This window comes from Triticum dicoccoides, chromosome 4B (assembly GCF_002162155.2).
Source record: "Triticum dicoccoides isolate Atlit2015 ecotype Zavitan chromosome 4B, WEW_v2.0, whole genome shotgun sequence".
NCBI classification, from domain to species: Eukaryota; Viridiplantae; Streptophyta; class Magnoliopsida; order Poales; family Poaceae; genus Triticum; species Triticum dicoccoides.
Window position 1 is genome coordinate 397,660,497 of NC_041387.1, and position 19,864 is coordinate 397,680,360.

Here is a 19,864-nt window from a genome sequence, read left to right on the forward strand (position 1 = left end):
CCGCCTCGCCGCCTCGCCGGCGTCCCGCCTCCTCCCTCGCGTGCTCCGGCGAACCCTCGCCGCCGCCGTCCCGCTCGGGGAGGAGCCCGATCCTCCCTGCCGTCGACCTCGTGGGCCCCTCCCCTTCAGCCCAGGCCTGCGCAGCCCAGCGCGCCAGCCCGCCTTGCCTCCTCTTCGTTTTGGGCCGAAGCCCAGGGTGAGCAACCCTCTTTCCCCTGCCCCGTGCGACATTTAGCCATATAGCGCCCGTCTGTTTTTTTTTAGAAAAACGACTAAGTCCCCAGATCTGTGTAATTTTCATGCCATGTTTATCGCATTGTATCTCTGCATCCATCGCTCCGTTTTGTGCGTGTAATATGTCAAATTGTTCGCCTCAAAGAGTACATCATTCCATTCCATTGCATCATATTCATTTGAGTTCATCTTGATGCCTGAATCTTCATTGCAAGAGTGCTTCATAATGTTTTCTGCTGTCTGTTAACAGAACGAGCTCATTTGTCATTTTTGCCATGATTGATCTGTGCATCCTATGAGGTTGATGTCTACATGTGTTTTGAACTATGCCATGTCTTCTTTACAGAGGTGCTTACCATGTATTTTTGTGATCATTGTGGTGACTAGAACAAGCATGCAAACTAGGCATCGTGATGTTGCTGATTTTAGTTCCTGTTCTGCTGTTATTTTGATGCCATGTAAACATGTTGCTACAGAGAGATGCATGCGTATTTTGAGATACTTCAGTAAGGATGTTTTGAACATATGGTTATGCTCTATCTATTCATGCCCTTTTTTGCAATTATGGAGTAGTCTAGCATGCCATTTTCGTGCTCTACTTTTGCTTCAAAATGTTTCCTGGCAGATTGTTTACATGTTATTCAATTTTGCCGAGGTTGCTATAGTTGATCCTTGCATGCTATGGACTTGTTCTTGACTTGGTTTGTTTCACAAACATGTCTTCTTGATGATGATATGCTTATCTTGTCATGCAATGACTTGTGGTGAGTGATTCGAGCTTGTTAAGTAGGGTACATGATGTTGCTGTTTCGCCCGGCTGAATCTGTTATTTCGTGATGCTATATAAACATGTTGCTACTAGTCATTCTATGCATAATCTGGAGATGATCATTAAACATGTTTTGTTCTACATGTCTTTCTCTATCCATCCATACCTCTGGTTGCATTTATAGCTTGCTGTAGATTACTGTAATCTTGCTCCAAAGTTGCTTGATAATGTTGTTGTCAGCCTGTTAACATTAAGTTCAGTTGTTTCCATGACTGTTGCTAGTGATCCATGCACCCTATAGACTTGCTTTTGCCATGCTTAGCTTCACAAACATGTCTTCTTACTGTTGGTTGCCCTGCCATGCCATGTATTGCTCTGCAGTGAGTTACACAAGCTCATCTACATGCCTTCATAATTCTGTTTCTGCCATGAATGAATCTGTATTATAACTTGCCATGTTTACGTGGGTGCCATCATATTTTCTGATCCTTTTTGGCTCATGGTCAGTAAGGGACTGTTGTTCTATGCATTTAGTAGATTCATGCCATGCCTTTGTTTGCCATGTTAAGTTCCTGTAACATGTTGTTTGATAGCTCTGAACATTGCAACCTGATGTTATTTTCTGCAAAGTCTGAAACTGATATTTTTTGCAATCTTACCATGTGTGTTTGAGCATGTTCTAGTGATTTCTGGAGATAGTTCAGTGTTCATGTTTTGTTATGCTTTACCTGTACATCATGCCCATGCCTTATGTTTTCATGTTGAGATGCTGTAGCTTATTGTTTTGATGCTTGCAATATGCCTAGTTGCTGTTTTGGACAGATTGTTGCTATAACTTGTTTAGTGTGTGTGTGTTGAACCGTTGCTCCGTTTTGAGTGTGCTTTATATGAAACTTGCTTAGAATTGCATGTAGCTTCATATTATCATGTTGCATCCTTGTTTTTGTATGTTTGCTTGATGTTTGGGTGCATTTTGCATCAATGCCATGTTTTACTTGTTTTGCTCATATCTTCTAGGCCGTAGCTCCGAACTAAATGAACTTCATATGTAACTTGACTAGAATCTCGTGTAGATCATCTTTGTGCATCTTAACTTGCTGTTTAACAACTTGAACATAAGGTTTATTCAGATCTGAACCAACTTCGAAATATGCATATGAGGACTTACCGGAATTGTTATATGTTGTTTCCGGCCTCATTTAAACTTGCCTTGATGTGTTGCTCTTGTTTGCATCATCTCTTGCCATGAGCAGCTTCATGTAGTTTTATCATGCATCATGCTTGGTGTTGCATCATGCCTTGTTCATGTGTGGTGTGTTTACTATGTTGTGTGCTTCTTTTCGATAGTTCCCGTTTCGTTGCGATCGTGCAGATTCGTTCGTCTACACTTGGTTCGGCTTCATCCGTTCGTCTTCTTCATGGATTCGTTCTTATTTCTTGCGGGATTTCAGGCAAGATGACCGCTACCCTGGATCTCACTACTATCATTGCTATGCTAGTTGCTTCATTCTATCGCTATGCTGCGTTACCTATCTTTTGCTCATCAAGCCTCCCAATTGCCATGAACCTCTAACCTTTGACACCTTTTCCTATGCAAACCGTTGCTTGGCTATGTTACCGCTTTTGCTCAGCCCTTCTTATAGCATTGTTAGTTGCAGGTGAAGTTGAAGATTTCTCCATGGTGGACATGATTTTGGTTGGGATATCACAATATCTCTTATATTATTAATGCATCTATATACTTGGTAAAGGGTGGAAGACTCGGCCTTTTGCCTGGTGTTTTGTTCCACTCTTGCCGCCCTAGTTTCCGTCATACCGGTGTTATGTTCCCGGATTTTGCGTTCCTTACACGGTCGGGTGATTTATGGGACCCCCTTGACAGTTCGCTTTGAATAAAACTCCTCCAGCAAGGCCCAACCTTGGTTTTACCATTTGCCTCACCTAGGCCTTTTTCCCTTGGGAGTCGCGCTCTCGAGGGTCATCTTTATTTTATCCCCCCCGGGCCAGTGCTCGTCATGAGTGTTGGTCCAACCTGTCAGCCGCCGGTGGCCACCAGGGGCAACTCTGGGCTGGCCTACCGGAAGTTTGGACAATCCGGTGTGCCCTGAGAACGAGATATGTGCAGCTCCTATCGGGATTTGTCGGCACAGCGGGAGGCTTTGCTGGTCTTGTTTTACCATTGTCAAAATGTCTTGTAAACCGGGATTCCGAGTCTGATCGGGTCTTCCTGGGAGAAGGAATATCCTTCGTTGATCGCGAGAGCTTATCATGGGCTAAGTTGGGACACCCCTGCAGGGTATAGTCTTTCGAAAGCCGTGCCCGTGGTTATGTGGCAGATGGGAATTTGTTAATGTCCGGTTGTAGATAACTTGACACCTGATCCAAACTAAAACGCATCAACCGTGTGTGTAGCCGTGATGGTCTCTTTTCGACGGAGTCCGGGAAGTGAACACGGTTTTTGGGTTATGTTTGACGTAAGTAGGAGTTCAAGATCACTTCTTGATCTTTACTAGTTGACGACCGTTCCTTTGCTTCTCTTCTCGCTCTTATTTGCGTATGTTAGCCACCATACATGCTTAGTCGCTGCTGCAACCTCACCACTTTACCCCTTCCTTTCCCATTAAGCTTTGCTAGTCTTGATACCCATGGTAATGGGATTGCTGAGTCCTCGTGGCTCACAGATTACTACAACAACAGTTGCAGGTACAAGTTGTGCGATGATCATGCGAGAGCGATGCTTGCTTGCATTGAGTTCTTCTTCTGCTTCTTCTTCGATCAGGGGATAGGTTCCAGGTCGGCAGCCTGGGCTAGTAAGGTGGATGTCGTTTGAGTTCCTGTTTGTGTTTCATCCGTAGTCGGATGATGCTCTGATGTATTGTGATGTTGTATTCGTGTGGCATTGTTTGCCTTATGTATGTATCCCCATCTATTATGTAATGTTGATGTAATGATATCCACCTTGCAAAAGCGTTTCAATATGCGGGTCTATCCTTGGTGGGACCTTCGAGTTCCTTTTGGATAGGGTCGCATATTGGGCGTGACAAGCAGTCCTGATGTTGGAGAAGAATTGTCGTTTTCTTCCCCTTAAGCAGCAATTGAGGCGGCTTAAGCGCAATTGCAATGATATGGGGGAGCTCATGACAGCTCTCATCAAATATGCTGACTCTGATAGCACTAAAGACCCTGAGTCTGATGAGCAGAAAGCTGGTAAAGGGAAAAAGAGTGGCAATACAAAGGGACAACATAACACGGCGGGTCAAGGTGGCAATGGTAAGCGCAACTGACGACGGTTTAGACTTTGTGGCTAACACCAATATGCAGAGTAAAAGCCAGCGTCGTAAGGGGAAAATGCCAGCGCCCGATTTGGAGGGCCGAAGTTCAACCTTGAGGCCATGATGAATCAGCCTTGCCCAAAGCACGGAACCTAGGAAAAGCTGACCAGTCATCTGTGGAAGGATTTCATCATCATGAGAGAGTATAGAAACTCTATTTTTTTTCCAGAATAATCATGGCCCGCATGGCGGTTCAGGATCCGGCTCTCATGGACCTGGATTTGGAGGTGGCGGTTCAAGTTCTCGTTTTCAGGGCCAAGGCAATCAAGGCGGTTTTAACCAACAATCTGGCCAAGGGAATCAGTAGCAGTAGTCTGGTTATCAAAGCAATCCAAAGCAATTGAATAGTGGTCAATATCATGTATTCACCACAAGTATGTGCAAACGAGATCAGAAAATCCATAAGCGGGCGATGAACTCAGTTGAGCCGGCAGTACCTCGTTATTTGAGGTGGTCTGAGCAGCCTATTGTATGGAGCTCTGAGGATCACCCGCCCCGGGTTGACAATCCGGGTCAATTGGCATTGGTGGTGGCTCCTCAGGTAGGAGGATATAAGCTTACAAAGGTGCTCATGGATGGGGGCAGTAGTATCAATATCCTTTACTATGATACTCTTCATCGTATGAATTTGACTGGCAAAGATCTTAAGACGTCTTCTACTATTTTCCATGGGGTGGTGCCTGGTAAGTTGGCGTATCCAGTGGGTAAGATTGCTGGGGAACGTAGTAATTTCGAAAAATTTCCTATGCACATGCAAGATCATGGTGATGCATAGCAGCGAGAGGGGAGAGTGTTGTCCACGTACCCTCGTAGATTGAAAGCGGAAGCGTTAGCACAACGCGGTTGATGTAGTCATACGTCTTCACAATCCGACCAATCAAGTACCGAACGTACGACACCTCCGAGTTCAGCACACGTTCAGCTCGATGACGTCCCACGAACTCCGATCCAGCAGAGCTTTGCGAGAGAGTTCCGTCAGCACGACGGCGTGATGACGGTGTTGATGATGCTACCGACGTAGGGCTTCGCCTAAGCACCGCTACGATATTACCGAGGTGGAATATGGTGGAGGGGGCACCGCACACGGCTAAGAGATCAAGAGATCAATTGTTGTGTCTAGAGGTGCCCCCTGCCCCCATATATAAAGGATTAAGGGGGAAGGGGCGGCCAGCCAGGAGGAGGCGCGCCAGGGAGGAGTCCTACTCCCACCGGGAGTAGGACTCCCTCTTTTCCTAGTTGGAGTAGGAGGGGAAAGGAAGGGAGAGAGGAGAGGAAGGAAAGGGGGGCGCCGCCCCCTCCTTGTCCTATTCGGACTAGAGGGGGAGGGGGGGCGCGGCCTGCCCTGGCCGCCCCTCCTCTTCTCCACTAGGGCCCATGAGGCCCAATAAACCCCCCCGGGGGGTTCCGGTAACCCCCCGGTACTCCAGTATATGCCCCAAACCATCCAAAACCATTCCGGTGTCCGAACATAGTCATCCAATATATCGATCTTTATGTCTCGACCAATTCGAAACTCCTTGTCATGTCCATGATCATATCCGGGACTGCGAACTACCTTCGGTACATCAAAGCACAAAAACTCATAATACTGATCGTCACCGAACTTTAAGCGTGCGGACCCTACGGGTTCGAGAACTATGTAGACATGACCAAGACACGTCTCCGGTCAATAACCAATAGCAGAACCTGGATGCTCATATTGGCTCCTACATATTCTACGAAGATCTTTATCGGTCAAACTGCACAACAACATACGTTGTTCCCTTTGTCATCGGTATGTTACTTGCCCGAGATTCGATCGTCGGTATCTCAATACCTAGTTCAATCTCATTACCGACAATTCTCTTTACTCGTTACGTAATGCATCATCCCGCAACTAACTCATTAGCTACATTGCTTGCAAGGCTTATAGTGATGTGCATTACCGAGAGGTCCCAGAGATACCTCTCTGACAATCAGAGTGACAAATCCTAATCTCGAAATACGCCAACTCAACATGTACCTTCGGAGACACCTGTAGAGATCCTTTATAATCACCCAGTTATGTTGTGAAGTTTGGTAGCACACAAAGTGTTCCTCCGGTAAACGGGAGTTGCATAATCTCATAGTCATAGGAACATGTATAAGTCATGAAGAAAGCAATAGCAACATACTAAAAGATCAAGTGCTAAGCTAACGGAATGGGTCAAGTCAATCACATCATTCTCCTAATGATGTGATCCCATTAATCAAATGACAACTCACGTCTATGGTTAGGAAACACAACCATCTTTGATCAACGAGCTAGTCAGATAGAGACATATTAGTGACACTATGTTTGTCTATGTATTCACACATGTATTATGTTTCCGGTTAATACAATTCTAGCATGAATAATAAACATTTATCATGATATGAGGAAATAAATAATAACTTTATTATTGCCTCTAGGGCATATTTCCTTCAGTCTCCCACTTGCACTAGAGTCAGTAATCTAGATTACACAATAATGATTCTAACACCCATGGAGCCTTGGTGCTGATCATGTTTTGCTCGTGGAAGAGGCATAGTCAACGGGTCTGCAACATTCAGATCCGTATGTATCTTGCAAATATCTATGTCTCCCACCTGGACTTGGTCCCGTATGGAATTGAAGCGTCTCTTGATGTGCTTGGTCCTCTTGTGAAATCTGGATTCCTTTGCCAAGGCAATTGCACCATTATTGTCACAAAAGATTTTCATTGGTCCCGATGCACTAGGTATGACACCTAGATCGGATATGAACTCCTTCATTTGATGCTTCCGAAGCAGCTATGTACTCCACTTCACATGTGATCCCGCCACGACGTTTTGTTTAGAACTGCACCAACTGACAGCTCCACCGTTCAATATAAACACGTATCCAGTTTGAGATTTAGAATCGCCCGGATCAGTGTCAAAGCTTGCATCGACGTAACCATTTATGACTAGCTCTTTGTCACCTCCATAAATGAGAAACATATCATTAGTCCTTTTCAGGTATTTCAGGATATTCTTGACCGCTGTCCAGTGATCCACTCCTGGATTACTTTTGTACCTCCCTGCTAAGCTAATAGCTAGGCACACATCAGGTCTGGTACACAGCATTGCATACATGATAGAGCCTATGGCTGAAGCATAGGGAACATCTTTCATTTTCTCTCTATCTTCTGCAGTGGTCGGGCACTGAGTCTGACTCAACTTCACACCTTGTAATACAGGCAAGAACCCTTTCTTTGCTTGATCCATTTTAAACTTTTTCAAAACTTTATCAAGGTATGTGCTTTGTGAAAGTCCAATTAAGCGTCTTGATCTATCTCTATAGATCTTGATGCCCAATATATGAGCCGCTTCAACGAGGTCTTTCATAGAAAAACTTTTATTCAAGTATCCTTTTATGCTATCTAGAAATTCTATTGCATTTCCAATCAACAATATGTCATCTACATATAATATCAGAAATGCTACAGAGCTCCCACTCACTTTCTTGTAAATACAGGCTTCTCCAAAAGTCTGTATAAAACCATATGCTTTGATCACACTATCAAAGCGTTTATTCCAACTCCGAGAGGCTTGCACCAGTCCATAAATGGATCGCTGGAGCTTGCACACTTTCTTAGCACCTTTTGGATCGACAAAACCTTCTGGTTGCATCATATACAACTCTTCTTCTAGAAATCCATTCAGGAATGCAGTTTTGACATCCATTTGCCATATTTCATAATCATAAAATGCGGCAATTGCTAACATGATTCGGACAGACTTAAGCATGGCTACAGGTGAGAAAGTCTCATCGTAGTCAACCCCTTGAACTTGTCGAAAACCTTTCGCAACAAATCGTGCTTTGTAGACAGTAACATTACCATCAGCGTCAATCTTCTTCTTGAAGATCCATTTATTCTCCATGGCTTGCCGATCATCGGGCAAGTCAGCCAAAGTCCATACTTTGTTCTCATACATGGATCCCATCTCAGATTTCATGGCCTCAAGCCATTTTGCGGAATCCGGGCTCATCATCGCTTCCTCATAGTTCGTAGGTTCACCATGGTCAAGTAACATGACCTCCAGAATAGGATTACCATACCACTCTGGTGCGGATCTTACTCTGTTGACCTACGAGGTTCAGTAGTAACTTGATCTGAAGTTTCATGATCAATATCATTAGCTTCCTCACTAATTGATGTAGGCGTCACAGGAACCGGTTTATTTGATGAACTACTTTCCAATAAGAGAGCAGGTACAGTTGCCTCATCAAGTTCTACTTTCCTCCCACTCACTTCTTTCGAGAGAAACTCCTTCTCTAGAAAGGATCCAAATTTAGCAACAAAAGTCTTGCCTTCAGATTTGTGATAGAATGTAGCCAATAGTCTCCTTTGGGTATCCTATGAAGACACATTTCTCCGATTTTGGTTCGAGCTTATCAGGTTGAAGTTTCTTTACATAAGCATCGTAGCCCCAAACTTTAAGAAACGACAACTTTGATTTCTTGCCAAACCACAGTTCATAAGGCGTCGTCTCAATAGATTTTGATGGTGCCCTATTTAACGTGAATGCAACCGTCTCTAAAGCATAACCCCAAAATGATAGCGGTAAATCAGTAAGAGACATCATTGATTGCACCATATCTAGTAAAGTACGATTACAACGTTCGGACACACCATTACGTTGTGGTGTTCCGGGTGGCGTGAGTTGCGAAACTATTCCACATTGTTTCAAATGTAGACCAAACTCGTAACTCAAATATTCTCCTCCACGACCAGATCGTAGAAATTTTATTTCCTTGGTACGATGATTTTCCACTTCACTCTAAAATTCTTTGAACTTTTCAAATGTTTCAGACTTATGTTTCATTAAGTAGATATACCCATATCTGCTCAAATCATTAGTGAAGGTGAGAAAATAACGATACCCGCCGCGAGCCTCAATGTTCATTGGACCACATACATCATTATGTATGATTTTCAATAAATCTGTTGCTCGCTCCATAGTTCCGGAGAACGGCGTTTTAGTCATCTTGCCCATGAGGCACGGTTCAGAAGTACCAAGTGATTCATAATCAAGTGATTCCAAAAGTCCATCAGTATGGAGTTTCTTCATGCGCTTTACACCAATATGACCCAAATGGCAGTGCCACAAATAAGTTGCACTATCATTATCAACTCTGCATCTTTTGGCTTCAACATTATAAATATGTGTATCACTACTATCGAGATTCAATAAAAATAGACCACTCTTCAAGGGTGCATGACCATAAAAGATATTACTCATATAAATAGAACAACCATTATTCTATGATTTAAATGAATAACCGTCTCGCATTAAACAAGATCCAGATATAATGTTCATGCTTAATGCTGGCACCAAATAACAATTATTCAGGTCTAAAACTAATCCCGAAGGTAGATGTAGAGGTAGTGTGCCGACCGCGATCACATCGACTTTGGAACCATTTCCCACGTGCATCGTCACCTCATCCTTAGCCAATCTTCATTTAATTCGTAGTCCCTGTTTCGAGTTGCAAATATTAGCAACAGAACCAGTATCAAATACCCAGGTGCTACTGCGAGCATTAGTAAGGTACACATCAATAACATGTATATCACATATACCTTTGTTCACCTTGCCATCCTTCTTATCCGCCAAATACTTGGGGCAGTTCCGCTTCCAGTGACCAGTATGCTTGCAGTAGAAGCACTCAGTCTTAGGCTTAGGTCCAGACTTGGGTTTCTTCTCTTGAGCAACAACTTGTTTGCCGTTCTTCTTGAAGTTCCCCCCCTTCTTCCCTTTACCATTTTTCTTGAAACTAGTGGTATTGTTGACCATCAACACTTCATGCTCCTTTTTGATTTCTACCTCCGCAACTTTTAGCATTGTGAAGAGCTCGGGAATAGTCTTGTTCGTCCCTTGCATATTATAGTTCATCACGAAGCTCTTGTAGCTTGGTGGCAGTGATTGAAGAATTCTGTCAATGACACTATCATCAGGAAGATTAACTCCCAGTTGAATCAAGTGATTATTATACCCAGACATTTTGAGTATATGTTCACTGACAAAACTATTCTCTTCCATCTTGCAGCTATAGAACTTATTGGAGACTTCATATCTCTCAATCCAGGCATTTGCTTGAAATATTAACTTCAACTCCTGGAACATCTCATATGCTCCATGATGTTCAAAATGCCATTGAAGTCCCGGTTCTAAGCCGTAAAGCATGGCACACTGAACTATCAAGTAGTCATCAGCTTTGCTCTGCCAGACGTTCTTAACGTCGTCAGTTGCATCTGCAGCAGGCCTGGCACCTAGCGGTGCTTCTAGGACGTAATTCTTCTATGAAGCAATGAGGATAATCCTCAAGTTACGGACCCAGTCCGTGTAATTACTACCATCATCTGTCAACTTAGCTTTCTCAAGGAACACATTAAAATTCAACGAAACAACAGCACGAGCCATCTATCTACAATAACATAGTCAAGCAAAAATACTATTAGGTACTAAGTTCTTGATAAATTAAAGTTCAATTAACCATATTACTTAAGAACTCCCACTTAGATAGACATCCCTCTGATCATCTAAGTGATCACGCGATCCAAATCAACTAAACCATGTCCGATCATCACGTGAGATGGAGTAGTTTTCAATGGTGAACATCACTATGTTGATCATATCTACTATATGATTCACGCTCGTCGTTTTGGTCTCATTGTTCCAAGGCCATATTTGTATATGCTAGGCTCGTCAAGTTTAACCTGAGTATTCCGCGTGTGCAACTGTTTTGCACCCGTTGTATTTGAATGTAGAGCCTATCATACCCGATCATCACGTGGTGTCTTAGCACGAAGAACTTTCGCAATGGTGCATACTCAGGGAGAATACTTATACCTTGAAATTTAGTGAGAGATCATCTTATAATGCTACCGTCAATCAAAGCAAAATAAGAGGCATAAAGGATAAACATCACATGCAATCAATATAAGTGATATGATATGGCCATCATCATCTTGTGCTTGTGATCACCATCTCCGAAGCACCGTCATGATCACCATCGTCACCGGCGCGACACCTTGATCTTTATCATAGCATCGTTGTCGTCTCGCCACCTATTGCTTCTACGACTATCGCTACCGCTTAGTGATAAAGTAAAGCAATTACAGGGCGATTGCATTGCATACAATAAAGCGACAACCATATGGCTCCTGCCAGTTGCCGATAACTTTGTTACAAAACATGATCATCTCATACAATAAAATTTAGCATCATGTCTTGACCATATCACATCACAACATGCCCTGCAAAAACAAGTTAGACGTCCTCTACTTTGTTGTTGCAAGTTTTACGTGGCTTCTACGGGCTGAGCAAGAACTGTTCTTACCTACGCATCAAAACCACAACGATAGTTCATCAAGTTAGTGATGTTTTAACCTTCTCAAGGACCGGGCGTAGCCACACTCGGTTCAACTAAAGTTGGAGAAACTGACACCCGCCAGCCACCTATGTGCAAAGCTCGTCGGTAGAACCAGTCTCGCGTAAGCGTACGTGTAATGTCGGTCCGGGCCGCTTCGTCCAATAATACCGCCGAACCAAAGTATGACATGCTGGTAAGCAGTATAACCTGTATTTCCCACAACTCACTTGTGTTCTACTCGTGCATATAACATCTACGCATAAAACCAGGCTTGGATGCCATTATTGGGGAACGTAGTAATTTCAAAAAAAATCCTACGCACACGCAAGATCATGGTGATGCATAGCAACAAGAGGGAAGAGTGTTGTCCACGTACCCTCGTAGACCGAAAGTGGAAGCGTTAGCACAATGTGGTTGATGTAGTCGTACGTCTTCACGATTCGACCGATCAAGTACCGAGCGTACGGCACCTCCGAGTTCAGCACACGTTCAGCTCTATGACGTCCCACGAACTCCAATCCAGCAGAGCTTTGCGGGAGAGTTCCGTCAGCACGACGACATGATGGCGGTGTTGATGATGCTACCGACGCAGGGCTTTGCCTAAGCACCGCTACAATATTACCGAGGTGGAATATGGTGGAAGGGGGCACCGCACACGGCTAAGAGATCAAGAGATCAATTGTTGTGTCTAGAGATGCCCCCCTGCCCCCGTATATAAAGGATCAAGGGGGAGGGGGCGGTCGGCCAGGAGGAGGCGCGCCAGGGAGGAGTCCTACTCCCACCGGGAGTAGGACTCCCTCTTTTCCTAGTTGGAGTAGGAGGGACAAATGAAGGGAGAGAGGAGAGGAAGGAAAGGGATGGGGGCGCCCCCCCTCCTTGTCCTATTCGGACTAGAGGGGGAGGGGCGCGCAGCCTGCCCTGGCCGCCCCTCCTCTTCTCCACTAGGGCCCATGAGGCCCAATAAACCCCCCGGGGGTTTCGTTACTCCGGTATATGCCCGAAACCATCCGAAACCATTCTAATGTCCGAACATAGTCATCCAATGTATCGATCTTTACATCTCGACCATTTCGAGACTCCTCATCATGTCTGTTATCATATTCGAGACTCCTAACTACCTTCGGTACATCAAAACACAAAAACTCATAATACCAATCGTCACCGAACTTTAAGCGTGCGGACCCTATGGGTTTGAGAACTATGTAGACATGACCGAGACACGTCTCCGGTCAATAACCAATAGCGGAACCTGGATGCTCATATTGGCTCCTACATATTCTACGAAGATCTTTATCGGTCAAACCGCATAACAACATATGTTGTTCCCTTTGTCATTGGTATGTTACTTGCCCGAGATTCGATCGTCGGTATCTCAATACCTAGTTCAATCTCGTTACAGGCAAGTCTCTTTACTCGTTACGTAATGCATCATCCTGTAACTAACTCATTAGCTACATTGCTTGCAAGGCTTATAGTGATGTGCATTACCGAGAGGGTCTAGAGATACCTCTCTGACAATCGGAGTGACAAATCCTAACCTCGAAATACGCCAACTCAACATGTACCTTCGGAGACACCTGTAGAGCTCCTTTATAATCACCCAGTTACGTTGTGACGTTTGGTAGCACACAAAGTGTTCCTCCGGTAAACGGGAGTTGCATAATCTCATAGTCATAGGAACATGTATAAGTCATGAAGAAAGCAATAGCAACATACTAAACGATCAAGTGCTAAGCTAACGGAATGGGTCAAGTTAATCACATCATTCTCCTAATGATGTGATCCCGTTAATCAAATGACAACTCACGTCTATGGTTAGGAAACACAACCATCTTTGATCAATGAGCTAGTCAGGTAGAGGCATACTAGTGACACTATGTTTGTCTATGTATTCACACATGTATTATGTTTCCGGTTAATACAATTCTAGCATGAATAATAAACATTTATCATGATATGAGGAAATAAATAATAACTTTATTATTGACTCTAGGGCATATTTCCTTCAAAGATAACCCCGGAGGTAGCCTTTGGAGATGACCATGATTCCAGAGCTGAGAAATTGACCTTTGAGGTGGTCAAGATCAAAAGCCTGTATCACGCTTTGTTCAGGCGGCCGGCTTACGCCAATTCATGGCACGGCCTTGTTATGTTTATTTGCAGCTTAAAATGCCGGGTCATAAGGGCACCATCATGGTGCATAGTGATATGAAGATTGCCCTGGATTGTGAATAGGGTGATGCTGCGTATGCTGAGTCGGCCTGTGCCACCGAGGAGTTGGAGTTTTATAAAGATAATGTTTACCTGGCGGATATGACACCTTTTAAGAAGCCGACTATAGAGAATGACCCCCTGTTGAAGTTGAAGTCGGTAGATGACACTAAGTTGGTCAATTTTGTTCCTGGTGACTCGTCCAAGCAGTTCAGCATCAGTGCTAATATGGATCCGAAATAGGAAAGCGCACTTATCGAGTTCATCCCTGAGAACCGGGACATCTTTGCATGGAAACCTTCTGACATGCTAGGTGTACCGAGGGAACTCACTGAGCACACTCTTAATGTTGATCCAATGTTTAAGCCGGTCAAGCAGTTTCTTCATCATTTCAATGAAGAGGCGCAAGGCAATTGGTGAAGAAGTGGTCCGGCTCTTGGCTGCTGGATTCATCAATGAGGTTTTTCATCCTGAGTGGTTAGTTAACCCGGTGCTGGTACTTAAGAAAAACGGCACTTGGCGTATGTGTGTGGATTATACAGACCTTAATAAGGCCTGTCTGGCTGACCCTTTTGCTCTCCCTCGTATTGATCAGATTATTGATGCTACGGCGGGTTGTGAGCGTTTGAGCTTTTTGGATGCTTATTCTGGTTATCAATAGATCAAGATTGCAGTTAAGGACCAGGAGAAGACAACTTTCATCACTCCCTTTGGAGCCTTCTGCTATGTGTCTATGCCCTTTGGGCTCAAGAGTGCCTAGGTGACTTGCCAACGCTGTGTTCAGAATTGCCTCCATGACCAGATTGGATGCAATGTTCACACCTATGTGGATGATATTGTTGTGAAATCTGGGAAGAAAAGAGACTTTGATAGATGATTTGAAAGAGACCTTTGACAATCTCCGGGTCTATAAAATGATGCTTAACCCGGCCAAGTGTGTCTTCGGTGTGCCAGCAGGAAAACTTTGGGTTTCCTGGTTTCTGAGAGAGGCATTGAAGCTAACCCGGAGAAAATCAAGGCTATCACTTCTTTGTCTAAGCCGGCATGTATCAATGACGTCCAGCGGTTGGCGGGTCGTATTGCAGCTTTGAGCCGGTTTATAAGCCACCTGGGAGAGAAGGCTATCCCTTTGTATCAAATGATGAAGAAGACAGATGACTTTGTGTGGAGTGATGCTGCTAATGAGGCATTTGAGGCGCTTAAGAGACAGTTGGCTGAACTGCCGGTTCTTGCAGCTCCTATTGAGAAGGAGCCCTTGCTTTTATATGTGGCTGCAAATAGCAGAGCTGTCAGTGTGGTAGTTGTGGTTGAAAGGAAAGAGTCAGACAAGGAGTATCTAGTTCAAAGGCCGGTTTATTATGTCAGTGAGGTGCTCATTGAGTCTAAGCAGAAATACCCACATTGGCAGAAATTGGTTTATGGCGTGGTCATGGCTAGTCGTAAGTTGAAACAGTATTTTCTTAGTCATCCCATTACTGTGGTTAGCTCTGCTCCCTTGGGGGATATTATTAAAAACAGAGAAGCCACAAATCGGGTAGCTAAGTGGGCCATTGAGCTTGGACCCCATGGCTTGAAATATATGCCTCAGACGGCTATAAAGTCTCAAGCACTGATGGATTTCATCAATGACTAGACGGAATTGCATATGCCTAAGGATAAGCCATATAGCACATATTGGACTATTCATTTTGATGGATCCAGGAATTGGAAGGCTCAGGGGCTGGAGTTATATTGACTTCCCCGTGAGGTGATAAATTTTGTTATGTTTTAAGGTTGATGTTCCCTTGTACTAACAATGCAGCTGAGTATGAAGCCTTACTCCATGGTCTTCGGATGGCTAAAGAGATGTATTTAAGTCGGGTGAGGTGTTTTGGCGACTCAGACTTGGTGGCTCAGCAGGTGTCAGGAACTTGGGATTCAAAGGATCCACTCATGGCGGCTTATCGTCGAGAGGTTGATACTATTGTTGGTCATTTCAAAGGTTATCAAGTGGAGCATGTTGATCGTAGGAAAAATGAAGCTACTGATGCTTTAAGCCGGCTGGGGTCTCAGCATAAGCCGGTATCCCCTAATGTTTTCCTCGATGTTTTGCACAACTCATCAGTTAAATTGCCTACGGAGGAAGATCTTGCAATTCTTGACCCGGAGGTACAGTTGGTGGCGGCTCTCCATGTTATTCCTGATTGGACTGTTCCATATTTGGCTTATATGACCCGGGGCGAGTTACCTGAGGATGAAACCTTGGCCAGGCAAATAACCCGAAGGTCTAAGTTAATGACTATTGTCAATGGTGAGCTACACAAATGGAGTGTTACAAGGGTGTTTCAACGATGCATTTCTCCTGAGGAGGGCCGTGAAATTCTAAGGGAGATTCATGAAGGAGATCATGTCGTCTCTAAATCTCTTGTTGCTAAAGCTTTTCATCATGGGTTTTATTGGCTGACGGCTCATGCTGATGCGGAAGATCTGGTCAGTAAATGTGATGGCTCTCAGAAATTTTCTAGACAAGCTCATGTGCCGGCTTAAGAATTGAGGATGATTCCGATTACTTGGCCGTTTGCAGTCTGGGGGCTGGATATGGTTGGGCCTTTTAAAAGGTCCAAAGACAAAAAGACTCATCTCCTGGTAGCTGTTGACAAGTTTACAAAGTGGGTTGAAGCTGAGCCGGTCAGCAAATGTGATGCAGCAACGGCGGTTCAATTCATAAAAAAGGTGATCTTTCGTTTTGGATACCCTCATAGTATCATTACTGATAATGGTACTAATCTGTTAAGGGTGCAATGAAAGAATTCTGTCAACAAGAACATATCCGGCTTGATGTGTCATCGGTGGCTCACCCCCATTCTAATGGTCAAGATGAAAGAGTCAATCAAGAAATCTTTAGAGGTATCAAACCTCTGCTTATGGTCCCTTTGCAGAGGACGCCGGGTTGTTGGGTGGAAGAATTGTCCTTAGTGCTTTGGAGTATCAATACCACCCCAACAGATCTATGGGTTACACGCCTTTCTTCATGGTTTACGAAGTAGAGGCGGTTCTCCCTAGTGAGATACACCACGACTCGCCCCGTGTGGCGGCTTATGTTGAAGCTGATAATGAGAAAGCACGTCAGGATGCTATTGACCTTTTGGATGAAGAGCGTGACCTTGCGGCGGCTCGTTCGGTGATTTACCAGCAAGATCTGCGTCGTTATCACAACCGCCAAGTTAAAACCAGTACCTTTCAAGAAGGAGATTTGGTGCTCTGACTTATCCAGGATCAAACTGACATGCACAAGTTATCCCCACCTTGGAAAGGACCTTTTATGGTTAGCAAAAATCTGAACAACGGGTCATACTACCTTATCGATGTTCGAGACCACAAGGACTCACACACGTCGGAGGAGGAGACCCATCGGCCATGGAATATTGCTCATCTTAGGCCTTATTACACGTGAGCCACCGGCTCTTGTGATATACATACTTTTACCAATGTATATATATTATGATTAGTATAATAAAGCCGGCATCCCTGATGATTCAGAGCCTCTGTCATTTCATTTTTGAGAATCTGAGTCTTTATCATCACTTCATAAGGTCACTTGGGGGCTTCCTGCTTATTGAGCATAGCTATGACTAGCCTTTTGATCTGGCTTGTACACCTTGATTACAAATTACTTGGGGGCTTCCTGCTCATTGAGCATATCTATGATTACCCTACTGGTCTGGCTTGTACGCCTGGACCAAAATATTACTTGGGGGCTCCTTGTTAACTGAACAAAGCTTTGTTGTCCATCGTAATAGGCTTGGACGCCAGGTGTGTTCACCAAAAATCCTGGTTATCCTACCTTTATATGCTTGCTGCTCCGACCAGGTAATCCTGGAATGACTCGCTATACTCTTGATAGTCAATCTTATAAAGACCCTGAACTTGTCAAAGTTAAAACGGGGATTGGTCATGTGAGGCCCGACTTACATGTTTGAATTAAGGAGTAACTCAGTGGTTGTGCAGCCCTTGAATAGCACTTGATGTTGAGGCTTGGCTGCCTTTGAATGCCTTGTTTTTCTGGTTTATATTGACTTTGAATCTTTTTGGTGATTTCTGTTTGTACCATATTGATATATGGTTGAAAGTTGATTAGGGCCATGTTGTCTTGGTCTTTATGATTCATATTTGAAAATATCCGGTGTTTTGCTAACCCGGCCTGGCTTTGGACGTTAAGTCGCCAGTGTATGATGATCATATGTTCGGAGTTCTGTACTCTAATTTTTTTGGGATGTACCCTTTGCTGTCTATGGCATTGTAAGTCGACAGTATGAATAAATTGCATAGAGCACTACGCTCTGAGTCTGGGCTGTTACCCTTACTGCATGTGGCATGGTAAGCCGGCAATACGCATAAGTATCATAGGTATGATATTTATTTTGTTATGATTATATGAGGTTTTGATAAACCAGCCTTGGTTATGGACGATGCAGTCACCAGTGGTTTTTATATGGGGCATTATGACCCGCCTTGGGGTAAACCGCCAAGGCACTTGTTCTTTGTTTGTATACAGGCTTTACGACAACATGATCAACAAAGTCGACAATGATTATGAGCATAAACAGTGGATCCTCAAATAAGATCAAATGGCTCATAAGTGTTATGAAAATCAACACGCGCGATGGCATGGCAAATCATTGTTTTCAAGCTAGCCTATTACAAGGCATCAGACGGCCCAAAAGAATAATTGTTTTGATAAAGTATTTCAACTAGAATATGCTAAGCCGACCTTTGGATTAATGGTCTTGACCTTGGCGGGTAGAGGATTCCGGGTCATCTTGCACTGGTTTATCTCCTTCCTCTTCACCCGTTGGCTGGAAGTCAGAGGTGGCCCAATTGATCCTAGTCAAAGCTTTGAATATAGCTTCATCATAAATAAGTGTTGACAGGCCAATATTAGGGGCAAAGGTGTGCTTACGGATTGGCGGAATAAGCTCCTGGGAGTCGTGAACCGACGCCTTCACCTTTTTGATATCAGCATTATAAGCTGCCTAGTAATGAGATAGGTCCGTGTCTTCAGCCAGTTTGCTTGCTAGAGGGTGCATTTCTCTTGCTATTGCCGCAAAGTCCTCAACACTGAAGGGAGACCCGTCCTCCTTTACATTTGGGCAGCCATTGGCCAAGTCTTCCGGGTCAAGATCTGCTTTCCACGCCTTGGCCCAGGTTAGCGCAGTGATTGCACCAGCTCTAGCAGCTGATTGCTTCAGATCCTCAACCCTTTGAGGCGGCACAGACGACTTTCCCAGCATGCCTTTGATGAGGGTTGGTGGTTGTTTCTTATGAGAAGCTGCAGATATAGCTCGTTGCGCGCTAGTATACAATTGCTCTATCAGAGTATAGGCGGCTTTTAGCTTCATGCGCATATCTGCACCAAGATGGGCGATTCTGGAGCCTGCATTACCAAGTACATCTATAAGACGGATGAATGGTTATTACAATGCATTGGTGGTCATAAATTGAGATAAAGTTACTTACCAAAGATGGCAGCTGTCATGGTATTTATTTGATGTTTTAAGACGGAATGCTCTTCAGCCACCAGCTTAAGGGCTGCTTCTGCTTCTTCTGCTCTCTTCAATAGAGCTGTTTCTTAGTCTCCCAACCTGCCTGGTCAGCCTTGAAGTCCTTTTTCAACTTCTCCATCTCTACAAAGGCGGTGGTCAATTCTGCTTTGGCCTTGGAAGTTTCATATTGTTGAGACTTAATATTTTCTTGAAGATCGGCGACTTGGGATTCTTTCACATTGAGTTCAGCCTGCAGTATGCAAACAACAGGCGGTGTTACAATCATCTTATTTAAAAGTCCCCAACACAATACAAGTATTTCACTTGGCACTTGGGGGCTAATGCACATTGCTCTTTTTTCAAGACAATTTTATGATGACCCGACTACACTATTGTG